This window comes from Marmota marmota, unplaced genomic scaffold (assembly GCF_001458135.2).
Source record: "Marmota marmota marmota unplaced genomic scaffold, marMar, whole genome shotgun sequence".
Lineage (NCBI taxonomy): Eukaryota > Metazoa > Chordata > Mammalia > Rodentia > Sciuridae > Marmota > Marmota marmota.
This window is the reverse complement of record NW_025999968.1, coordinates 21645576-21669786: the sequence shown is the minus strand read 5'-3', so window position 1 is coordinate 21669786 and position 24211 is coordinate 21645576. Positions and strand designations below refer to the sequence as shown.

The window sequence follows — 24211 nt, the reverse complement described above, 5'->3', positions numbered from 1 at the left end:
GATCAGAACAGGGAAGAAGAGCATGAGGAAAAGATTAACATTAAACAGAGACGAGTCGGGGGAGAGAAAGGGAGAGAGAAGGGAAACTATGGAAATGGAAGGAGACCCTCATTGTTACACAAAATTACATATAAGAGTTTGTGAGGGGAAAGGGGAAAAAAAACAAGGGAGAGAATTAAACAACAGCAGATGGGGTAGAGAGGGAAGATGAGAGGGAAGGGGAGGGGGGATAGTAGGGGATAGGAAAGGTAGCAGAATACAACAGTCACTAATATGGTATTATGTAAAAATGTGGATGTGTAACCGATTTGATTCTGCAACTTGTATTTGGGGTAAAAAATGGGAGTTCATAACCCACTTGAATCAAATGTATGGAAGATGATATGTCATGAGCTGTGTAATGTTTTGAACAACCAATTAAAAAAATATAGCCAAAAATAATTTTTTAAGTAATATAAATATTTTATAAAACTCTTTATTCCTTTGTGCTGTACTACAAATGCTAACACAGTTTTTATTTCTTCAGTTCCAGAATATAAAAAGAGGAGCCCAAGAATATGTTGGTAAAGAATTTCCTTAGGGTATTACTTTCATCATTTTCACCCTGTGGGTTAAGAAAATTTTATTCTCCAAAGGTTTCTTTTGTACTTAAAGCATGTTAATAGTCTTGCTGAAAATTAATAATATGTGTAATCTTGGATTGTGATGAGGTATATTATTGCATTTGCTACTTTTCATGTTAGAGGAGAATATGCTTTCCCTTATTAAGCAAGTCAGATTTACCTTAGACAACACAGTTTTCTGAGTAACTTAAACTGCCTTTTTGACAGATATGCATCAAAACTTCCTAGCATAACTGAATTAAGCAATCATACCACAGCCAGAAAAAGTCAAAATGCATTAAGACTGACTGCTTTTTATTCATTTTTCCTAACTATTTAAATCTTGTACCAGGGCTCCCAGGTTATATATTTATATGATATTCACCAGTGAAAACTTATATTTTTAAACTTCTTCACTCATACACATTTTTAGGAACATGTACAGTAAGTATTGAATAACAGAGACTCTATAGGTTATTTCTTGAATTCTCAGTCAATAGCAGTCTATGGCTAATGGTTTAATTTGCAAAAATTCTACTGGTGCCGGTTTATAACAGGTATTGGGGATTCAAAGACATGTGTAAGCCTTTCCAGAGTGTATCTCATGTGTGAATTGACACACCCATTAAAGCCCTAACCTGGGACAATTAGAGGGTATTAATGACCCAATGATGAGTGATCAAGGTCTAAATTGACCAATATAATTTATATCCAAAATGATAAATTCCTGTGATTAAAGAGGAAGGTGTTTCAAATTATGCAAGTATCCTAGGTGTTAACCTGGTTTGTCTCAGAAAAACCTAGATAAAAGTAGCTTGTTACACCAGTGGAATGAATGAGTTTCTGGACTGACATTTCTGAATGTGCAGCCATACTCACAAAATGAGTTCTCTCCTCATTTTACTGAAATAAACAAATACTAGGCAATAAGTAGTTTACCATCCTGTTTATATGTCTTCTGCCTTTAAATTCTTTTAAAGAGTTTGAAAGATTTTGAAAGTCTTCCAGAGTCTTCTGTCTAATAAATTTAAATTTTTATATATTTTAAATTCAGTTGTATATTTTCAGTTTTTCATAAATAACAGAAAATCAGTGACCATGTTTAATTTTCGTCTGTATATGTTTAAGGTGTACATAGTCACTACAGTTTAAGTAAATTGACATTCCATTCCCTTCCATCTTCCATAATTAGTATATGCATATGCATTAAGAAAACCTTGGATCTACTCTTAGCAAATTTTTAGTATATAGTACATCATTAACTATAGTCCTCATGCTATAATTAGATATCTAGAACTTCAAATTTGTTCCCTTATAACTAGTTTTCTCCTTTTATTCCCCCTTCCAACTCCCAGTAATCACAGTTCTACTCCATGTTTCTATTTTTTGGATTTTTCCTTTCATAGATTCTAAATGTAAGTGAGGTCATAATCTTAATGTAGAGGTATCTGTTTTATTTCACTTTGCATAATGTTTTCCAGGTTCATTCATGTCATCAAAGATGGCAGTATCTAATTTTTCAAGCCTGAATAATATTCCAGTGTGTGCTCATGAGCATGTGTATGTTTATTTGTGTGTATAACAATTTCTTTATGCATTTATCTGCTGACAGATACATAAGTTGTTTCTGTATCTTAGCTATCAGTAGCCACTCTTTAAATAGTGTTCTTTAAGTCTACTTTACATTTCCTTCCTTAGTTATTTTCTCATGAGTTTTTTTTCAATCAAATATAGTGGAAATTAAAATTAGTGCTTAGACCCAATTATTTCTAACTTTTAAATTTTATGAAATATTATAAATCTATTTGTGTGGAATAATAGAAAACAATACTACTTTGAAATTAGGACTTGAAACTTTGTGCCAAAACATTCAACATAACGATGTGCCAAAGGCAAATTGATAATTTAGTATGCACAGGCAGTCCTTTCATTTTTTTCTAAAAACATTCCAGGGAAAAATATGTTTTAAAGTTTTTATGTTGAATGGCATTATATCTTAATGAAGGGACTCCCTGAAGCATTGATGTGTGTGTATGTGTGTGTGTGCACGCACGTGAAAAAAGAATATTAAGCTTTCTTTCTACAGATATTGATTTCATTGAGCCAAATCAAATCTAGATAAGCGAATTAAAAAATATATATATATAGAATATCAGAAAAAAATACCAGTCAGTTCTAAGAACTACTAATGTACCCGAAGATTCAGGCTACTGCATATTTCAGTAGCCTATCACAGTGTCTAGATGGATGGTTAGGATAGCAAGTGTAGTAATCCTGGAACTGAGGGTTCTGTGACTCACTAAGCTTAGGGGGTAGGATAGAGAGAGGCTGGTCTCCTTTCCACCAAGAGAACCACCACATCACAGAGTGTTAGTACCTTCCTGCCTATCAGCAATCAAGAACACTTAGCCACTTCTAAAACCACTGAACAAGGAAGAGTCATAAGGAAGGGAAGTAAGAGAATGGCACTTATGACAGGTACAAAGTTATAAATCTCCAAGGGTCTGATTGCCAGGCACTCTTGAAGGAGGAAAATGTGCCTCAGGGAGTTGGGGAAAGCTATAGGAACCCTTCAGGGTGCTTCTATATGGTGTGTAGTGGGCATTAACAACAGCCACTTGCTCATGGTGCATCAAACCTATAATTTCTCTTCTTCATTTTAGTGAGCACCTGCACTAGTTCCAGCAGCAACTACAGGGTGACTAACAATTAAATGTCAGGTCATCAGAGAGAGATTAATTTGCTTCATCCTAAACAAACTCAACTCAGATTGCTCATAGGGATTGTTGTTTGAGAACAATGCAACTAGTCAAGAGTTTCTTGAGAACTAATCCAGGGGGAGGTCTTCAACCAGGAACTCCAAGTCAAGTCAACTGAGATCACATAAGAAGCCTAGGGAGGACTTTGGGCCAATGGCTGATAACCATTCTGCCTGATCCATGGAAGTCTGTGGATATGCAGTAGTATATTTGTGACTTCTGTTTCTGTGGTTTCAATTGTCTATTGTCAAACACTGTCTGAAAATATTAAATTAAAAACCTCAGAAATAAAAAAAGTATAGATTTTAAATTATATACCATCCACAGTAGCATGATGAGATTGCTCCATTATACCTGAATCATCCCTTTGTGCAGCATATCCATGCTGTGTATGTTACCTGTCTGTTACTCATTTGGTAGACTTAGATATCAGATTAGCTGTGGTGATATCACAGTGCTCATGTTTAAGCAACTATAGTTGCCTAACACTGTTACACAGTGCCTATAATATTCACCTCACCTTATATCATCACATAGGCATCATGGAAGAAACATGAGTACAGTACAATATGATATTTTGAAAAAGATTGAAAGACTATATTCACATAATTTTCTATAATTTAATTGTTCGTTATTATTATTATCATCATCATCATCATCTTTAAACTCTTTGCCTCCTTTGTAAATTACACTTTATTATATATATGAAAAAGCATAGTATATATAAATTTCGATTTTAGGCATCCACTGGGGGTCTTGAAACATATCCGTCACAGATTCCAGGTAAAGAGGGATTATTGGATACATAGCAAAGATTTTAGCAATGACATAACAAGAGCTATATGTTTATCCATCACTACTTAGGCTATTGCATTTAGTTAGTCCTCTTGATCCTGAGTAATTTATATCATAGTATTATCCACCTCTGCTTTAGTCAGTCAAGACAAGTTGCAGACCTTTTATAGGGCATGCTCACTTATGCTTGATCTGAGGACACAGACTGGAGAGTGGAGCAAACTGTCTGTTTTCATGGCAAAGGGTCTCAGGTAACTTTGCAGTGTGTCAGTAGTAGAGGGCTGTTCCAGTTTAGAGTGTGATTTTGCACAATCTTCTGATAACCCCAAATTCTGAAACAGGATGCCTCATCCGAGGCTGATAGGCATTCTGTAGTCCAATACAAATTGCCTAATCTATTTTCAACAATCATATCTTTGTTTGGTGTTTGTATTTTATTTTGGTACTAGGGATTGAATCCAGAACCTTGTGCATGCTAGGTTCTACCAACCTAGCATTCTACCAACAGATGTTCTACCAACAGACTTCCTCCCTAATTGCTGCAGAAACATCATTGGATTTGGGGCTACCAGTAGCCAACAGTGGGTCAAAGCATCCCTTAGAGGTTATTTGGTCCCTTATGATAATCTGGCTATTTATTCATGGAGGCTACTTATCCCTTATAGTATTGATTGGGCACCATCTTGTATTTTGAGGATTTGATGATTGATCTTTGTTGAGTCCATCCAATTTTTATCAGTTGAGTTCCTAAGCATCTTCATGAAATAATGCAGTTAGGCCAGTGTCACGTGTGGCCTTCTAGCCATAAAACAATCCCTCCCTGGGGCTGGGGTTGTGGCTCAGCAGTTGAGCACTGATCTAGCATGTGTGAGGCTCTGGGTTCAATCCTCAGCACCACATAAAAATAAATAAGTAAAACAAAGGTATTGTGTCCAACTACAACTTAAAAAAATATATTAAACACCCCTCACCCCCAATGCGCAATAGCAAACAACAAGTTATGAGTTGAAGATGCATATCCAGTGACTTCCTCAGGCAACTTAGACATCCAAAATCCAAGAGATTTCAAATCTACGAGATAGTTTTCTGTTGTCATAGACTCTAATCAGCATGCATGGAGGTTTGTGACACCCATAGTTTCATGAGGCTAACAGGTCCCAAAGGTTGCAAAGGTTCATTTGTTGGACAACTTTAACCTGAACTACATTTAATTATGCTTCTAAGACCTGCTGCTATAAAAAGCCATATTTAAAATTAATGTGGCAGTATGACTAAGGGCACATAGAGAATACTCAAGTCCGGTACATACTTTCTCCAGTACCCAAAGAGATCCCTAAATGTTGGCATTCATTTTTATTATTCAGTATCACCTGATTAACAATTTTTGTTTACTTCATGTAAGATATTTATTTGGCTTTCCACCCAGGTGGTCCCTAAGAATAGCACCTGTTATGCTTTTCCCCAGCCTGTAGTCCTTGCACCAATGACTTAGGAAGAGTGCCATAGCCACTATTTTTTAGTGTGCTCTCTCATCAGGATGTTACTGATACAATAGTGGTTGACTAAAACTTTTCAGTGTAGTTGGGTTTGTTGAAGGACAAAGGCTACCTACTAGTGAAAGAGTCACAGGAAAAGTATACCACAGGCAGTTTTATGTGAACACAAATTGGTCCTGATCCTCATCTTGAAAAGGGACTGAGAAAAAAGACATTGGCCAAATCAGTAACAATGTACCAATCTCCAGCATGGGTTATAGGTATCTCAGTGATGGTGATAATATCTGGCACCCAGAGAGCCAGGGCATTCAGCTTGATGTAGTTGACTGTCAAATTCCATGTCCCAAAGAACATTCTCATCAGCCAAATCAGTCTGTTGAATTATGAAAATGTGGAAGAGCCCTCCTGATTTAGCCAAGTAATAACTTTTTCCCCATGAGTAATTCAGTATTACTTCTGTGAGACAATGTGTCGAGTTTGGGCAATTCTTGAGGCAGTAGAGAATGTAAAGGGGGCACTGCAATGGCTCACTTCTGTGTTGAATTGCATGCCTTTTGAGGACGTGATGGTGTTCAGTACTAATATGGCCAAAATGAGAAAATGTAACTGAAATGAACAAAGGGACCCACTTACAATCACATGAGCATCTGTTTGCCACAGGTAACTGCATCCTCCCTCATACAACTCAAAGCCACTATCTTTCCTTTTTCTATACTAGTTTCTGGGAGAATAGTAACTTGTACACTTGTATCAACAGTCCTATATCTATAAATCACCATGTTTCCCTTTTACTGGCACTGGAACATAGGGTTGCTATTTCCTTGCTGAGACCTTGGCCACTTTTATTTAAGGGGCTGAGGTCAAGGAAAAGTCCAAGAGGCTTATCAATCCTGCCTGATTATCTAGGCTTTTAATCAAAACCTTCATCCCCTCCATCATCAGCCAAGGTAGAGAAATATTTTAGCTATCCATCATTCCTCTTGGGTTGGACTGGGACTTATATGACAACAATGCAAGACTCTGTATCCTTCCAGTTTTGTGAACCCTCTTTGATCTGTTTTAGTAACACAGATATCTTGGTTTTAATTTAGATAGACATCTGTCAACCTTATCTATTTGAAAAGGTCTTTGTTGGAAACTCCATCATTTTCAGTTTTGTTTATGCCTTGTTTGAACAGGTATAGCGACATTGCTCGTCAGGTGAAACCATATTGCAAAGGTCCTACCCCTTTGATTGGTTTCTCCATTTGTTCCTTGATTTTGGTTACCATTAGGGAATTTTCACTCACCAGGACCTCTTCTGGCTAAGGCCAAGATTATTATTATCGTTTTGGTCATTTCCCTATTTCCTATTCTTAGAGAAATGGTGCTTTGGTGTTTTCTACTACCTCACTCCTGTCATGACAGCAAGGAGAAGGAGATGCAAAGAGTTCCTGAACTGAAATGACCCATCCCTCACAAAGGCTTGTAATACAGTTTGGAGCTGATTAGTTTCATCTCTGTTCTGCCTGGATGGAGACCAGGAAATACAATTAAGTATCTCTATGACCTTATTTCAGGGTGCCATGATGCCTCTTTTACAGTGTTCAAGGGGGTCTTACTCCTAAAAAATCTTCATCTTTGGGACACTTCCATCTCCTATTTGCAGACATCTAGAACAATAGTGGCCTCATTTTTTCTTTGTCTTGATCCTGATGGTAGTTCTGTTTGGTTGAGCCAAAATATATACTATCAAGCAGTCTAGGGCTAGATTTTCCATGCTGCACCATTCTACCTAGGACATTTGGGTCTGCAAATCCATGTCTTCCAAAAGGAGAATGAACCATCTAGGCAACATGAGATTTACCAAGTTTTTGTTATATTCTGTCCTTTGGGTTTTGATGTCTCTCTCAGAATATAATCTCATTTCAGTAGCCTTGTTTTCAGCAATGTGTTTGGAAGTTCAACATTGCATGAAAATAGGCTTTACTTGAGACCCATAAGCAACTGGTTCTGGCTGGAGCTCCCTATGCTGGGCTCCCTTATTTTTTTCTGACATTGTCTACAACCTCTGGGGAACCATGGGATTTGAGTGGAGCTGGGTATGATAGCAACCCAGAAGCAGGATCTACCTGCCTTACTCTTTTAGGTTCTACCTGTTGTATCTCAGTCTTCACCCATTATACTAGTTTAACTCTAATGGCAAGATTATCTGCATCCCATTTATTTCCATGAGGCCAAAGGGAGGCCAGCATTTCAATCCACAAACCCCCAAGGAGTCTACATCACCCAGGGATAATGGGACTGACAACTCTTTGCATGTCCACCATGTCATGGTGTGTTTCATTGATGATCCGGCTTACTGCACCAAACTCTCAAGCAGAATAATGTGCACAGATTGTCAGTTCCAGAGGAGAACGCCAACTACCAGGAGAATAACATAGATTTTCATCACGCCAACCAGTATTAATAGAGGTCCATATACTTCTGCTCATTGTGTCACAGTATCAGAGTTTGCAAAAGAAACAGAAACCAAACAGAGAGCACAATCAAGCATTGGGTTGAGCAATACTTTATTCACACAGAGAAGAGACAGAGTAAGATCACTCCCAGTAGTGGGCATGTCTCTTGTGGCTAGCAGGTTCTTCCTGGAAACTGATGCAAGGCAACTGGCCTACAGCAGAGGAACCTGGAGCCCCAGCCCTTCCCCAGTGGAGACTGAAATGCTGAAAGCTGGGAGCCCACCTGAGGGTCATTAATGCATATGCTTAACAGAACAAGGGAGAATACTTAGTCTAAAATAATAAAGAGTATTCCTACACAAGGCAATAAGCCCATACAGGAAGGAAGTCTCTCTCTCAGTACAGAAATATTCCAGACCTAAGACTTATTCTTCTGTTGCTGAGAAGGGGTGAAAATTTACAGCATGAGACAGCCAGTAATTATAATCTATATTACATCTATAAAACTTTTCAGTGCATCTCTTTCAGGCATTTTAGGATGTTTCTAAAATGGTCGAGTCACAAAATAAGAACTTACAAATTGCTACATAAGAAAAGGGCCAGACATCCATTTTTGACTTTGCTACCACCTCCAATATATTCTAAAGATATTTTGGGGGGAAAAGAGAATTGTGTTATTTTTATTCCATTGACACTGTTTGTGATTTAGTAATAGTGTTCTTACTGTCGGTATTTAGAAAATAAAATCTAACTGCATACCTGATTAGAATTCCCCCTTTACCAAAAATGCTATTTTAAAGAAGAAAAGGATATTCTAACAGTGTGGCTGTATGAAAAAAAAAAACTGAGCCATCATAAGCATCTTTCAAGAGCTGTCAGATTGCTCAAGTGAAGAGAATAAGGAACTTATAAAGCAAAGCAGGTCAGAGCAGGGAAAAGTGTAAATTAAAATCAGGTAAGGCTTAAGCAAAATGAAAGAGCACTTTACAAGAAAGTCCAAATCTAGTTACACAATACATCATAGGCAGGAAGCCAAGCAGAGAATCAATGAAAACCGGTGATGATCAAGGTGGATTCAAGGATGGAAGAATATAGAAAAGAGTAAATGTTTAACGCCGATTTTTACTGAAAGCCTGAGTGACATTTTTACTCCTGAATTTTCTTTGAAGAGGAAAGGTCAGAGATATTAGAACAAACACTCTGCAATTCATAAGTGTTATTAATCCTATTAAAGATTAGAAAACATTAAAAATAAATATGCACAGGTGTTTTAAAACATTTTAAAGATGAATTGGAAAAATATTGGTCTACATATTGGCAAAATAGCTTAATTGCTAGATAGCTTAATCTACAAAATTAAGATTGAAAATAGTGTTCTCCTTGAAAAACTGTTATGAACATTAAACATAATTAGAAGAGTTCTGGACACATTTTGAAAGTTCAAATAATATTATTATCATTGACTTTAGTATACCCAGGGAATCTTAAGTTATATTTTAGATAAATCCTATAAGCAACAAAGGTTAAAACAAAGTAAACATTTTATGATCATGGATACCTGCACAGCAGCTTTTTCTCTGCCATCTGGATGAGCTTTCTCAAGGCATTTCATTTTTCTTAGCTTTTATCCTCATTTATAAAGAAGGTTCTGGATTTAGCATAGTATAAACATCAGGGCAAGTTCTACTACCAAAACAAAATTCTGGGATTTTCTCTCAAAGGCAGAGTCTCAACTTAGATTATGGCCCTTTGATATATGATGATGAGCATATTAAACTTTTCCCACAAGATTTGACTCTCTTTCCCATCTAAAAAAATAAACCTAACAGAATATATGGTTCATATTTGGCAATTATTCCTCCAAATATTGGAGAAGTTTTCACTTCTTTCTATTTACCTATCCATCCATCCATCCATCCATCCATCCATATTGTGTGTGTGTGTGTGTGTCTTATACTCAGACTTGCTTTACCACTCAGCTACATCCTCATATCCTCAGCAATTTTTTGTTTGTTTTGAAAAAGGAAGGGTACCAAGTTTCCAAGGCTGACCTCAAATTTGTGATCCTCCTGCCTCAGAATCCAGAGTAACTACAAACAATATATTTTTCTCTACATAATTCTGTCAGTTGGCAATTTATGACTATTTAAAAGTTAAGGAAAATTTATCAGGGTTATTCCTACTGGGGTAGGGAAGTTAAATGTTATCAGATGACACTAAGGTGGTGTCATTGAAAACTAGGAGAAGAGAAAGAATTTTGTTTCCAGTTTGTAAAGATATGATCTAAAGCACATCCATTAATTCAAAAAGGGAGATTAAGTGAGTGTGTTTTAAGGTCACTGCTTTATTAGAATTATCCATTTAAATGTAATTATAACTTCTCTGGGTAAAAAAATAAACACATATGCCAAAACGAAAGATGGATCTCATTTTAATTTGCATTAATTTTAGTTTTTAATTTGCATTTCCCCTTCTATGAGTAAATTCAAACTTTTTTTCATGTTGTTTAGGCAGAGCAAATCCTCAAGTCTTCTAATCAAATGTGCCTCTCCTTCTGCTTCTGATCACTTTCACCCCAAAAAATACAAACTTGCATAAAATAACCAAAAAATAAACCTGAAGAAATTCAAATTATCAACTGAGGTTGTAATAATGACGGTATTATAATTTTTTTTAATTTTTTTATCTGTCAATAGACCTTAAATTAATTAATTTATTTATTTATATGTGCTGCTGAGTCTCGAACCCAGTGCCTCATACATGGCAGGTGAGCGTTCTACCACTAAACTACAAGCCCAACCCATAAATGGTATTATTAACATCATCATTATTACTATATGTTATGTTCATTCAGTGCCCTCTGTGGACAAGGCACTATTGTAAACATCTTTATGTATATTCAAACATGTAAACTTCACAACATGTCTGAGCCTGGTAACCACTGTTATGTGTGTTCTATAGGTGAAAGACTGAGGCACAAAGAGATTTTAGTGTGCCAGGGTTCTGGCAGAAGCCAGGTAGCAGACACAGAAAGTTTTATCTAAAACTAATTTAATGAAAGCTATGTTCATAGAGGGATAGGCAGGGTTATGAGAACCAACAGGGATGGTGAAGCATTGGTATATAGCTGGGATCCATTGCCATTCAAGGAGCATATGAATAATGACTTTTTAATAATTCAAAGGAGAAAATTTATGATAATCTAAAATGATGCTCTCAAATTGCCAGACAACATTTGTTTGCAAATTGTTGATATTTAATATATCACCCTCTCCAAAGCAGCATAATGCACAATAAAAAAATTCTAGAGAAAAAATAGGTTCTTTATTTTTAATTTTATAACTGTAAATTAGGCTTGGACCTTTTACAATATTAATTGATTAATTATCTTTCAGTAATAATTTAAAGTTTTTATGAAGAAAACAAAAACTTAGAAAACTTCACCAAACTTTTTATATTGTGGCATTTATAAGCGGTGTTCAATACATGACTGATTATGATTTTCAAAAAAAGCATAAGATTCTATGGTTTCTTCCCATGCACTTTGACAGACAAAAGATGTTTACACATGTAGCAGCTCAATCATTGTACACATTTCCCATTAAAATTTACAATCTACCTAGCTTTGTTTATTATCGAGTTTTTTATAGTAGGATATATTGAAATATTGACAGTGTAGGTAAATAACCAGTCAGCCATTATATAAACAAAGGGTACTACTGGAAGATTAATATTTTAATAGCAAATAAGCTAAGGTATACCACCAGAACCACAATGCTAGATATTTCGTCCATTATTCCCTAAAGCTGACTTGGAATATGAATTTTGAAACAAATAGCTAGCAATAGTAAACATATGTGAAATTTATAATAGTTTGCAGGCATTAAAATCAAGAATAATAAATTTTCCATATTATGACATTCATTGAATAATGTAACTGTACAAATTTTATCTTAAGTTTTTTCTTTATTTAAACTCTGTTCTTATTGGTTTTGCAAAACAGATGATAGAAAGTGGTTTTTCTAGGGCTGGGGATGTGGCTCAAGAGGTAGCGCACTCGCTTGGCATGCGTGCAGCCGGGGTTCGATCCTCAGCACCACATACAAACAAAGATGTTGTGTCCGCTGATAACTAAAAAATAAAATATTAAAAAAATTATCTCTCTCTCTCTCTCTCCCTATCTCACTCTCTCTTTAAAAAAAAAGAAAGAAAGAAAAGAAAGTGGTTTTCTAAAACAGCCTGTAGAAATAATGGTTATATGTTAAGTATGGTTGAGCAATCTAAACTTCCTATATCGAAAGTAAGAATAATTAATACAGTATTAAGTAATAACCTATACATTATCTGTGACAGATGACCTTTTATGTTATAGAGACTACACATTTTTAAACATGCAAAGCATCTGATTTTAATACAGTCAACTACAGACACAAACTAAAGCAAATTTAATGATTTCTGATTTAAAGTTTTAATTTAAACCATAGTCTTTACATAGAAATGTAATTCATTTCAGTATTTTGTGATCTTATCCCAGAAAATACAAGTTTTTTCCATGATTCTGCCATGTACATTCCTGCTACCTATTGGTTACCCTGTGTTTGAAAAAATGAATATTAAAAATGTGTATTCCTGGTGCTGGGGTTATGCCTAAGTGGCAGAGTGCTACTTCTCACATGTGAGGCACTGAGTTCCATCCTCAGTACTACATAAAAATAAGTAAATGTATTGTGTCTATATACAACTAAAAAATATATTTTAAAAAATGTATATTCCTACAGTTTGTACTCATTATAACATTGCATACCTATTTGGCATAAAAATACAGTCAAGAGTTTTTTCCAAAATAGGTCTTTAATCTTTATTGTTTTCCTAGTTTTTAAAATTTGTGCCCTTTGTTACTTTTGAAAAACAACACTGAAGTTTCAGTTTTAAATTAATATTTTTTTATTTTCAAGAAGAGACAAACTTATTTAAGAACAATAATCTCTCACTTCTAATCTTTAATCTTATTCTGAGAACATTTTACTTGTCCTCTTATAGCTTTCAGTTTACTTTTTTTTCTTTACCCTGAAATTGATTTTGTGTCTACTTTTATAAAATTAATTTATATACTATAGTTACTACTTTTACATAGTGCTCTACTGAACTGGCTTTTCTAAATCAGTATTCCCAGATATATGACTGCTGGTTTCATACAATAAGGATACACACATTTCTAAAGTGCTAGTTCGGCACTATCAAGGAGAAGTTCTTACTAGCATGACATGAAAAAACAGTAGACTCTCAAATTGTAACTTTATTGTTATAAGAGCAATTCATTATACTTGCTATTAAGTTAGGAGAAAACAATTTCTACCAGCATATCATTCTTTCCCCGATGAAAACAGATGTATCAGATCTGTAATTTGCATACCAAGACAATAATTAGAATATTTAATTATATATGATGAATATTAAATTATTAAACATGGAACACTGGTTCTAGAGGGATAGGTATACATTAATTATGTAATAGCTATCTTTTATTTTAACCTTTCTCTGGTTGTGTGCTTTGCATTAGAATTATATTGAATAATGGTCTGGGATACTTTTGACCCTATATGTGTTAAAAACTTCTCCAACCTATGGGGTATTGCCATCCAATAAGCCACTGCTGGTAGTCCTGATCGGGCCACACGGTTGAAAATTAAAGAACAACATCTCTTCCACATCTTCTAAAGATAATGTTGAGTCATTGAATATATTTAAGTAGCTCTATGTTGTCTAATACTTATATCATACAAAAGCATGAATATAATTAATAAGTGCAAGTACCATTAGGTCTATAGAATATTTTGTTTGGCATGTTGCAGGGTTTTTGTGGTCATTCATGGTTGTAATATGATAAATGTAAATGTTCATTATACACTTATGAAAGACCTAACTCAGTTATAAGACCAGGTAGAGTAAAAAATTAGATAAGCTAGATTTACTTTTTTACTTGTACATAATAGTTCCAAAATAATAAATCAAATACCAAGGAACACCCTTTAAGAAGGACTTAACATTTATAATAAATTAATATAACATGAAATCAAGAGATAGATATTAACCGTATTTTATAAGTAGGTGTCTACTATTAATAAACTATAATATTTAAGAATATCATTAAGAAAAATCTATACTCATGTGTAATAAGTTTGTGCAAATAAATACACCAAATTCTTTTACAAAGGTTAACAAATTAGTCATCTAAATGACCACATTTCACTCATCTTCCATAGCATGACCAATAACCAATATATTCCAATGATGTTATATTCCAAAAATATACCTATTAAAATTTTGACAAAAACATTTGAAAAGCCCATTCTTTATATATAATATCTGTGGTCAATCTCTAGTCAGTCCTAGTACTGACAATTATTTTTTTCATTGATTTTTACTTTGATGTCAGTTTTTTAAATGAATATTTTTCTGCCTCTAGATTTCAATACTATTTTTCTTCTTACCATTTACATTATACTAACGTGAAGGTACCCAGAAAATGTAGCAAACAGCAGTAAGATTTTCTTCTCTTTCAAAGAGCAATAAAGTCCATATCTTGAGTTGGGTTAACTGTAATAGCTATTTGCATAACATGCAGTCTTGCCATGAAAGTAGCATGTTTAGGTATTTCAACATACTTGTATTCTTTTTGACACCTTAATAAATGAGAAATCATTTTAAAGAAGTTATAAACAAAACTGTATTCTATGTTTGCTCCTTTTCCATATCCCTTGGCAGGTAACTCTTCTCAAATATAATAGCAAATTTACCTTGTCTGATAGTTTAGTGTTTTATGAAAGCAACTTTCTTTTCCATTCCTGTCATCATCTCTTTGATTTGCCTAAGTAATGGGATTTTCAGACCGAATCATGGGTTTTGATCAAGTTTTATGGCTAATTTGTCTAAGGAATGAGAGGGTTAAAGTTCTACTAATCAGTAGAGCTATGATCGATTTTTTTCCTGAGTTTGAAACAAGTGTTAACAATAACCAGTATCCTGAAGGAATCCAGGCATTTTGTTCACTCTGAGGTGCCTATTTCTAGGATCTAGAGAGAATTTAATAAATAATTAATTACTTACTATGTGAAGTCTGCTTCGTCACTTGGCAATTCCTTTTAAAAATGAACAGTACTCTTGGGTTTCTCTTTAAATAGTTTCATTAATTTTGACACATATCTAAATTATCTTTTAAATGCTAGTAATACATGATTTAATTTCAGTTACCAAATATATAGTGCAGAAGCAAATTTCACACTAATCGTGGAAAATAATGATTAATTATTTTTATCATTTAATTTATTGTTTAATCTAGATGTAATCATTATTGACAATAGTCCACACACATATATATATTGAAGTACTTTTGGATTTATTTGCTTCTAAGCGATTTTATTCTCAAGCAAAGCTCTATATATATGAATGTAACCATTAAAATGTTTGGATTTTTTTTTCTGAATGTCAAGGGACAAATTTATTTGTGTGCCTACTCCTAATAAATATATAGGTTAATTAGGAATTTAAAATTTAAATTCTAACTTTATCATAGGCTTCTTCTCTAACTTGTAAAAATTACTGTATTTTTTATACTTGATTTTCTGTTGTTGAAGTTATGATATTCATATATTTAACATACACATTTTTAAAATTGGCAGTTGTGCTCTTTTAAAATTTTTCTCAATGCTTATAAAATAGAATGTTTCTTGGAGCACAGATTGGACAGAATCTAGCTTTCTTAAGACAGGAACTTAGTCTTCCAAATTTCAGATTCTCTTAAAAGTCCTCATAACACTCTTTGCATAGACAATTTTTTGTTGCTCCTTAGAAAATGTGTGTGTGTGTGTTTTGTGGGTGTGTTTTGTGTTTTAGATCCCAGAGTATTCCTGTCCAAGGAATGTATGGCCATATTCGAGCATCCTTTTAATCATTTATGTAAGCTAGTCCTTTTAAACTCAGGAAAAGACCAAAAAAGAGTTTAGATTGGAGATGGATTGCCCAAGACCTGAAAAGCATTGCTTTGCCTAGAACCATCCCCAAAAGGTGATAAATGTGAAAGACTTCTTTTACCTTTAATTTGGAAAGATCTTTTCATATTACAAAGCTTCCTAGTAGGCCTGAAGTAGCTACTTGAGAATTCTATATGCGTACTTTTCTTGTTTATTTTTATCTAAAAGAAAGTCTTAAGAATGCCTAGTGTTCATCAACATCAGATCCATCCCAAGGTGCTCAGAGAACAGGAAACCCACAATGTAGAATATATTTGTTTCATTTAATAATTTTGTTAGAAAACTGCATGCAGTTTTATTATTCTTTGTAATTAAAGGGAAATTTATTCTAGAATTTTTTTTTCTTAATAAATTGCCAAATTATACAAAGGTTCCTTGAAACCAAGAAGAAAAAATATCATTTGATTTTTCTACAGTTGTGTATAGGTCAGAAAAAAAGCTTTTATTCAACATATTTCATGAGGAACACATGGCCTTTAGGGAACAACATGGTTTAACTGAACTTAGTCAATAATAGATTGCAATCCCCTGTTTAATTTATTAGCCACCTGTTTCATTCTTACAGTATAATAGAAAAATTAGGATTCCATCACCCCATATGCTCATTTTGTATTCTGCATATTCAGAGGAACATTTCAAATCAGATAAAACCTCAAAAGTTGAAATTAAGGATTAACGAACATTCACAACTTTTAAGAAGATTAGATGTAAATTTCATCTTTATTTATTAGTATCTTTATCATAGCAACCTTCTACTACAAAATTCAAAATAAATGAAGAAAAATTATGCTAACAATTTCTCAAATCTTGTGTTGGCTTCACACCAATATAAAAACAGTTATTATAATACATGAAGCTTACGTTTATCTACCTCAAAGAACACTGTGGACTCCACCAATAATTGCTAACTTGAATAAAGACAAAAATATCTAGGGTGTGCTGAATAAAGAAAGGATAATATGTAAAAAGAAAACAGATATCCACTCTTTACTGTCATATAAGTTACTGCTCAAACCCAAGCCCAGTCACTCAAAGTGCACCCACCATACACATAATTTAGCCTCCCCTCCATCTAATACGAACACATTTTTCTCACTCACACACCCATGTGGTAGGCAATGGACACATTTGTGAAGACATGTCAAGTAAGTGGTAGGCATGTAACTAGAGATTTTGATACCTCTTTTTGCACTTGTAACTGTCAGGAAATCTTACGTTTCATTCCCGAGATGTATTCTGGAAGCAGTTTGAATTAGTCTCATTTTCCAAAGGGACAGGGTTTAAGGCATGAACTCTTGGAACTCTCTTCGCATTGAGATTTCCATGTCAACAGGTTTGCAGCATTATCTTGTACTTTTAAGTATTTATCAAATAAATAAAACTTTTCATATGAATATGTTTGTTCAGATGAGTGAACAGTTTAAATCGTTAGTCAAAAAATCATTCCACATTTTGATTAATATTAACTCAATGTTTTAGTTAGCTTTTGCATCACTATGACCAAAATACCCCATAAGAACAACTTAAATGAGGGAAAATTTATTTAGAGGTCTTAATCCATAGATGGTCAACTCCATTGCTCTGGGCCCAAGGTGAGACAGCACATCATGGCAGAAGGACCCAATAGAGGAAAGCTGCTCATCTCATGATGGGGTCAGGAAACAGAGACAGGGAGGGGAAAAGGGGCCACAGAGAAAATGCACCCTTCCAGAGCACTCTCCCAGTAACCCACCTCCTCCAGCTATACCCCACCTACATACAGTTACCACCCAGTCAGTCCAGCCAATCTAGGATAGTTGAATTAGATTTTAGCTCTGAACATTCCTGCATTAACACAGGAGTTTTGGAGGGGCACCTCATATCCCAACCTAAAACATAAATAATTATACTATCAATCAAATATTTCTCCTTTAATACTTCTACAGCATTTACCCACATTTTTTGAGCTCCATGTTAGCTTGTTTTACTCATGTTTCAAGCCATGTCACCTAACACAGAAAGTATAAATCAATAACTAGAGTATAAATTAGTAACTAGAAACTTATATGTGTATAATACTCTTTTACTACCAACTTTTATTTCTGTTTGCCAATTAATGCATTTTAAGAAGAGAACTGTTGACCACTCTTCCTGTTTTCAAGTTCATGTTGAAATTTGAAGTGGTTGTCGAACTCACATCCATTAAGCTTCTGCCACATTAAGGTCACATTTCCTTTTCAATAGTATTCCAGAATAAGAGCTATTAATAATTTGGGGTTACTTTTGTCAATAACATGCACAATTTCATGATTCTCTTTGCAAAGATGATACATGGCATTTATTTTTATACTTGTATTATTCTATAAAACCAGTCTGAAAGTAAAGAAAATGAATAGCTACTCTCATAATCAAATATTAGAAATAAATAATAATATCTATTCCTAAACTGCTGTATATTATTCTGTTCACAGAGATTTTCCTAAGCACTGATATTGTTATACAGAGATTTTCATAAGTAATGATATTTTTAACCATAGGCAGTTCTTTTTAATTACTGTCAAAAATGATAGCTGCCTTTACATGGTGTATGTTGTCATAGCTGCCTTTACATGGTGTATGTGTTTCAGTAAGAAATTATTCTACTTTTTTAAAGTTGTCTAGTGTCTAGTAGCCTATGACATTAATTTTAAGTACCAACATTTCAAAAATAAAATGTCAGAAATGGCATCATATTGCTTACCTCTACATTATTTCTGGTTGGTAGACAGTTTGATTTTTGCCTGGGAAATTAAAGACTTAGTCAGCAAGTCCTATTTTCTTGTGTTTATTTTTTCAGAGAATATATTAACTTTCTCATTGAAAAGAATAGCATAATTCCTTACAATATGTAAGATTTTTTTGTACTCACTGGACATATTGAACATTTTAGTATAAACCATGTATAGGAGTCAGAGAATGTAAGCATTCACCCAATGTAGCTATTTATAAGCTGTATACCGTAAATTATATATTTGGCTTTTCCAGGAAATAATTACATATACCAAAAAGTTATCATTTTTATGTGACAAAAACAATTACTTCCATATAACTTAATGTTTTGAAATGAATTTTCACTCAAGAAATGAAACTAAAAGTTGGAGAGAGAAGACAGAAAGATTTAATCATTAGAGAAATTACCTGTGGAACACTAAAGAAAATTCTTTTTTAATGTTAAAAATGTTAGACAACTTTAAAAAAGTAGAATAATTTCTTACTGAAACACATGTAAAAAGACAGTTTAAAGGATTTGGATGTTGGAAAGCTAAGTATTATAAAGATAATTTGATCTGAATTAATTTAGAATTTTAATACAATTCTAATCTAAATCCAAAGGCAATATTATTTAAAATTAACTGAGAAATATCTCTGGAATAATACCAGAGGGTAGGAAAGGTTAAAAATGTTTTTTTAAGTGAAAAAAAAAATAATAAAGAACTCACCATTTCAGATACTAAATATCTATATAATAAAGAAATTCCAAAAAGGTGTTACATACTTTACTATGCAGAATTCACCAGAGAAACAGAACCAATAGGACATATATAGATGTCAATGTAGGTATAGGTATTGATACAAATAAATAGGAGATATTTAGGGGAATTTGCTCTTGTGGTTATGGAGGCTGAGAAGCCCTCACAACAGGTGGTCAGTGCTGTGGAGACCCTGGGATGACTGGCCCCTCAGGCCACACCTAAAAGCCTCAGCATCAGGGAAGCTGATGGTGGAAATCTTGGTACAAAGGCAAAGACCTCGGAACCCGGAGAGTTGCTGGTAAGTCCCCAGAACCCAAAGGCTGGAGAACTGGGAGTCATTGTGTCCAAGAACAAGAAAACAGGAGCCCAGATTCAGGAGGCATAGAAGAAAGAATTTGCCCTTTCTCTGCCTTATATTTTTCCTATTTAAAATCCAGATGATTGAATGGTGTTCACCCTCATTGAGGACACATCCTCCTCAATCAGTCTACTGAGTCCTAATACCAACCACCCCTCAAAATACACTCAGAGGCACACCAGATGCAATGACTTACTAGAACTAGTTATTCCTTAATTGAGCCAAGCTGACCCCTAAAATTAGCTCTCACGAAGAGAAAATGTATTGATTAATGAAAACAAAATCTCTGTTCATCATTATTTATAAAAAGTTAATAAAGAATAAATCTTAACTTTAATAGAAAAATGACTATAACCATTCTGAGATAATCATATTAGATTTCCACTTCATTTCTTTTGTTTTATCAAATTCAAATGGATTACGCCAATGGACAATTTTTATATGTCCGTTTGATTAGATGGTGGTACTGAACTATTTGGCCAAACAACAGTCTAGTTGTTTCTGTGAAAGTACTTTTAAAATATGATGAACATATAAATAAATAGACACTAAATAAAGCAGATTGCTCTTCATAATGTGGGTGGTCCTTAATCTAACCAGTAGATGGCCAAAAGGACAAAGAATAAAGTTAGCAGAAGAACAAAGACTATTCATTAGAACTCTAACATGGAGAGCCTGCCTGAGTTCTCAGCTTGTTTCCCTGGAGAACTAGAATTCAGGACTGCAATAACAGCTCTTTCCTGAATTTCCAACCCGATGTCCTGTGCAACCTCTCTGGAAAGCAATATGGAGAATGCTCAAAAAAGTAGGAATGGGACCACCAGTTGACCCAGTTATTGCACTCCTCAGCATGTATCCAAAGGAGTTAAAATCAGCATACTGTACACAGCCACATTAGAGTTTCTAGTAGCACGGTTCACAATAACTAAGCTATGGAACCAACCTAGATATCCAATCAACAGATGAACGGACAAAGAAATTGTGGTATACATACACAATAGAATATTACTCTACCATTAAGAATGATTTTGTGATATTTTGCAGTAAATGGATGGATCTGGAGAATATCATACTGAGTGAAATAAGCCAAGTCCAAAAAAGCAAAGGTCCAGTGTTTTTTCAGATATGCAGAAGCTAAACCACAAAAACGATGTGGAGGTGGGAGAAGTTCATTAGACAAGACAAAGGGGAATGAAAGGAAGGGAGAAGCAAGAGGAATAGGAAAATCAGTAGAATAAATCTAATATAATTTTCCTATACACTTGTAAGTAAATACCCATGTGAATTCCACTATTGTGCCCACTCACTAAAATGGGTTTCTAATTAGAATATAATATATCCCATGCTTGTATAATTTTATCAAAATGGATTCTACTTTCTTGTATAACTAAGAAGAACCTATACAAACTTTACCCATTTAGTTGTTTTTCACTTTGGAATATAAAAAAAAAGTTATTATATTTTTAAGAAGAGTAACATTTGAAACAATTCCATTTTTAAAGCATTTATTGAAACCAAGTCTATCCTGAAAACCATATAAACATATAAAACCATGAAGATTTATATGTTATATTCCCAATTCCAACTAGGATAAGTAATAGTAATCCTACCATAAAGTTATTATAAGTAACAGCTATTCTCTAATAAGGTATGATAGCATAATAACTTATTTCTTCATTTATCTGTGTCTTTAACATTAATTGAATGTTTCCCATCCACAAGCATTAATGAAGGCACAGGAGAAAAAAAAATCGTCTCTGTGGCAGGTTTTTTTTTTTCCTCCACCTATTATGACAGCAAGCTAAGTACCTACAATGGAAATGGCTGTAGGTTTCTATCCACCTTGAAAGACTTGTCTCCTTTTGAAATTTAGCTTATTTTGGACTTCTTTGTGCCCTGCAGAATCTCAGTGACTTCAAATACACATATTACCACTATGGTTGGTCTGTTTATCCTGATTATTCTCATTGTTACAGTGAAAGTGACGGTCTGTTATGATTTTCCATATCTGATAGCAAGGGGAAGATCTATAATATACCATCAAAGATATGATTTAATATGGATCAGAGAAGCATTCTTTCTTTCCTTATTTTCAGAATGTTTGTGCTTTGTGTGGATGTTTATGTTTCCAAGCTGTTATCTACATTGTGATTTTGAGTTCTATTTTCATACCTGTTATTATCAATTCCAGGTTTCTAGTTGAACAAGTGACTGATCTTATTCCATAGTATCACATATGCTTTTAAAAACTAATCTATTATTAATTGGCAGATGATACTTGTCTGTTTATGGGGTACAGTATTATGTGTTGAACTATGTATGTGTTGTACAAATATTCAGTCAAGGCAATTACATATTCATCACTTCACTTATATTTTTATTGTGAGAATGTTAAATCTATTAGCAATTTGTAAGTATACAGAACATTATTATTAACTGTGGTCAATATGCCCTAAAACAGATTTCTCCAATCCTACTGAAAATTGTAACTTTTAATCAACCTCTCTCCTCTCCCCATCTTCCTCCTTTCCTATTGGTATTTCTATTCTCTGTTTCTATAAGATGAACATTTTTTGATTACACATATAAATGAGAACATACTGTATTTCTCATTCTGTGCCTGGCTATTTCACTTACCATAATGACCCCATCTCAATTCTTGTTGTTATGATTGACAGAATTATTTCATATTTAAGGTTATATAGTCTTCCATTGTATGTATAATACTTTCTTTTTTTTCCTAATAAAATACTTATTTTAGGGGCTGGGGTTGTGGCTCATAGGAAAAGTGTTCCGCTAGCATGTGTGAGGCACTGAGTTCGATCCCCAGCGCCACATAAAAATTAAATAAAGGTATTGTGTCCACCTACAACTAAAGAATAAATGTTTTTAAAAAATACTTATTTAAATTGATGGATAAAGTTGTATGTATTTATCATGTATAGCATGATGTTTTGAAGTATGTATACATTGTGGAATGGTTAAATTCAGATAATTAGCAAATATGTTCTCACATATTTATCCTTTTGGGGGTGAGAATACTTAACATTCACCCTCTGCAGTTTTCAGCAGTACAGAATATCATTTTTAACTATAGTCACCATGCTGTACAAAAGATCTCTTGAACTTTTTCCTCCCATTCAATCATATGACCAAGCATCCCTACTTGCAGATATATAGCCAAAGGAAATGAAATCAGTATCTAACAAAGATCTCAGCCCTCATATGTTTGCTGCAGCACTATTCACAATAACCATGAAACATAGCAAACCTAAGTGTCCATCAGTGAATGATTCTATAAAGAAAATGTATAGATATAAATACTATAGATATATAGATATAAATACTAACAAGCCATAAAAGAGAATGAAATTCTGTCATTTGCAACAACATGGATGATCCTGGAAGACATTACATTAATTGAAATAAGCCAGGCACAGAAAGACAGATCTCACTGAAATAAGCCAGGCACAGAAAGACAGATCTCACCTTAAAAAGTTGATCTTAGAGAAGCAGTGGTTACTGGAGGCTAGGGTGGTTAAGGAAGGTAGAGGAACTTCAAAAACTATATGTACCATATTTTCTATATTCATTCATCTGTCAATAAGTATTGATGTTTCTGTATCTTAGTTATCATGAATAATGGTGAAAAGAATGTGAAAATGAGGTTATTTCTTCAATAACATCATTTTTATTGCTCTGAATATACATCTAGAAGTGAGTTTCCCTGGATCGTTTGGAAATTTTATTTTTAGTTTCTTGAGGAAGCTTCATACTCTTTCCAAAATGACTGTTTTAGTTTGCATCCCCATCAGCAGTGTGCAAGGGTTCCCTTTTCTCCACACACTCATTGACACTTTTCATCATCTTTTTGATAACAGCCATTCTTGAGGTATGAGATGATACCTTATTGGGACACCTTATTTAATTTGATTTTCCCTGATGATTAGAAACATTGACTATCTTTTTGTATACTGTTGGCCATTCATATGTCTTTGATAGAGAAATGACCATTCAAATCCTTTGCTCATCTTTTAACCAGGTGATCTCCCTTCTTGCTGTTGTGTTATTTATATATTTTGAATACTAGATCCTCATCAGATGTGCAGTTTGCAAATATGTTCCCCTAGTCCATAAGTTCTCTCTGTATTCTGTTGTTTTCTTTGCCATGCAGAAGCTTTTTGGTTTGATGTAATCCCATTCATCCATTTTCACTTTTGTGGCCTATGCTTCTGGAGT

The 24211-nt window shown here is 34.0% G+C and overlaps 1 protein-coding gene across 1 annotated transcript in view; it reads left to right on the top strand.

Annotated features, from left to right (window-relative positions):
- Positions 1-24211, top strand: part of Epha6 (EPH receptor A6) — an 800746-nt gene that overhangs the window by 379143 nt on the left and 397392 nt on the right. The gene's annotated exons all lie outside the window — the stretch shown is intronic.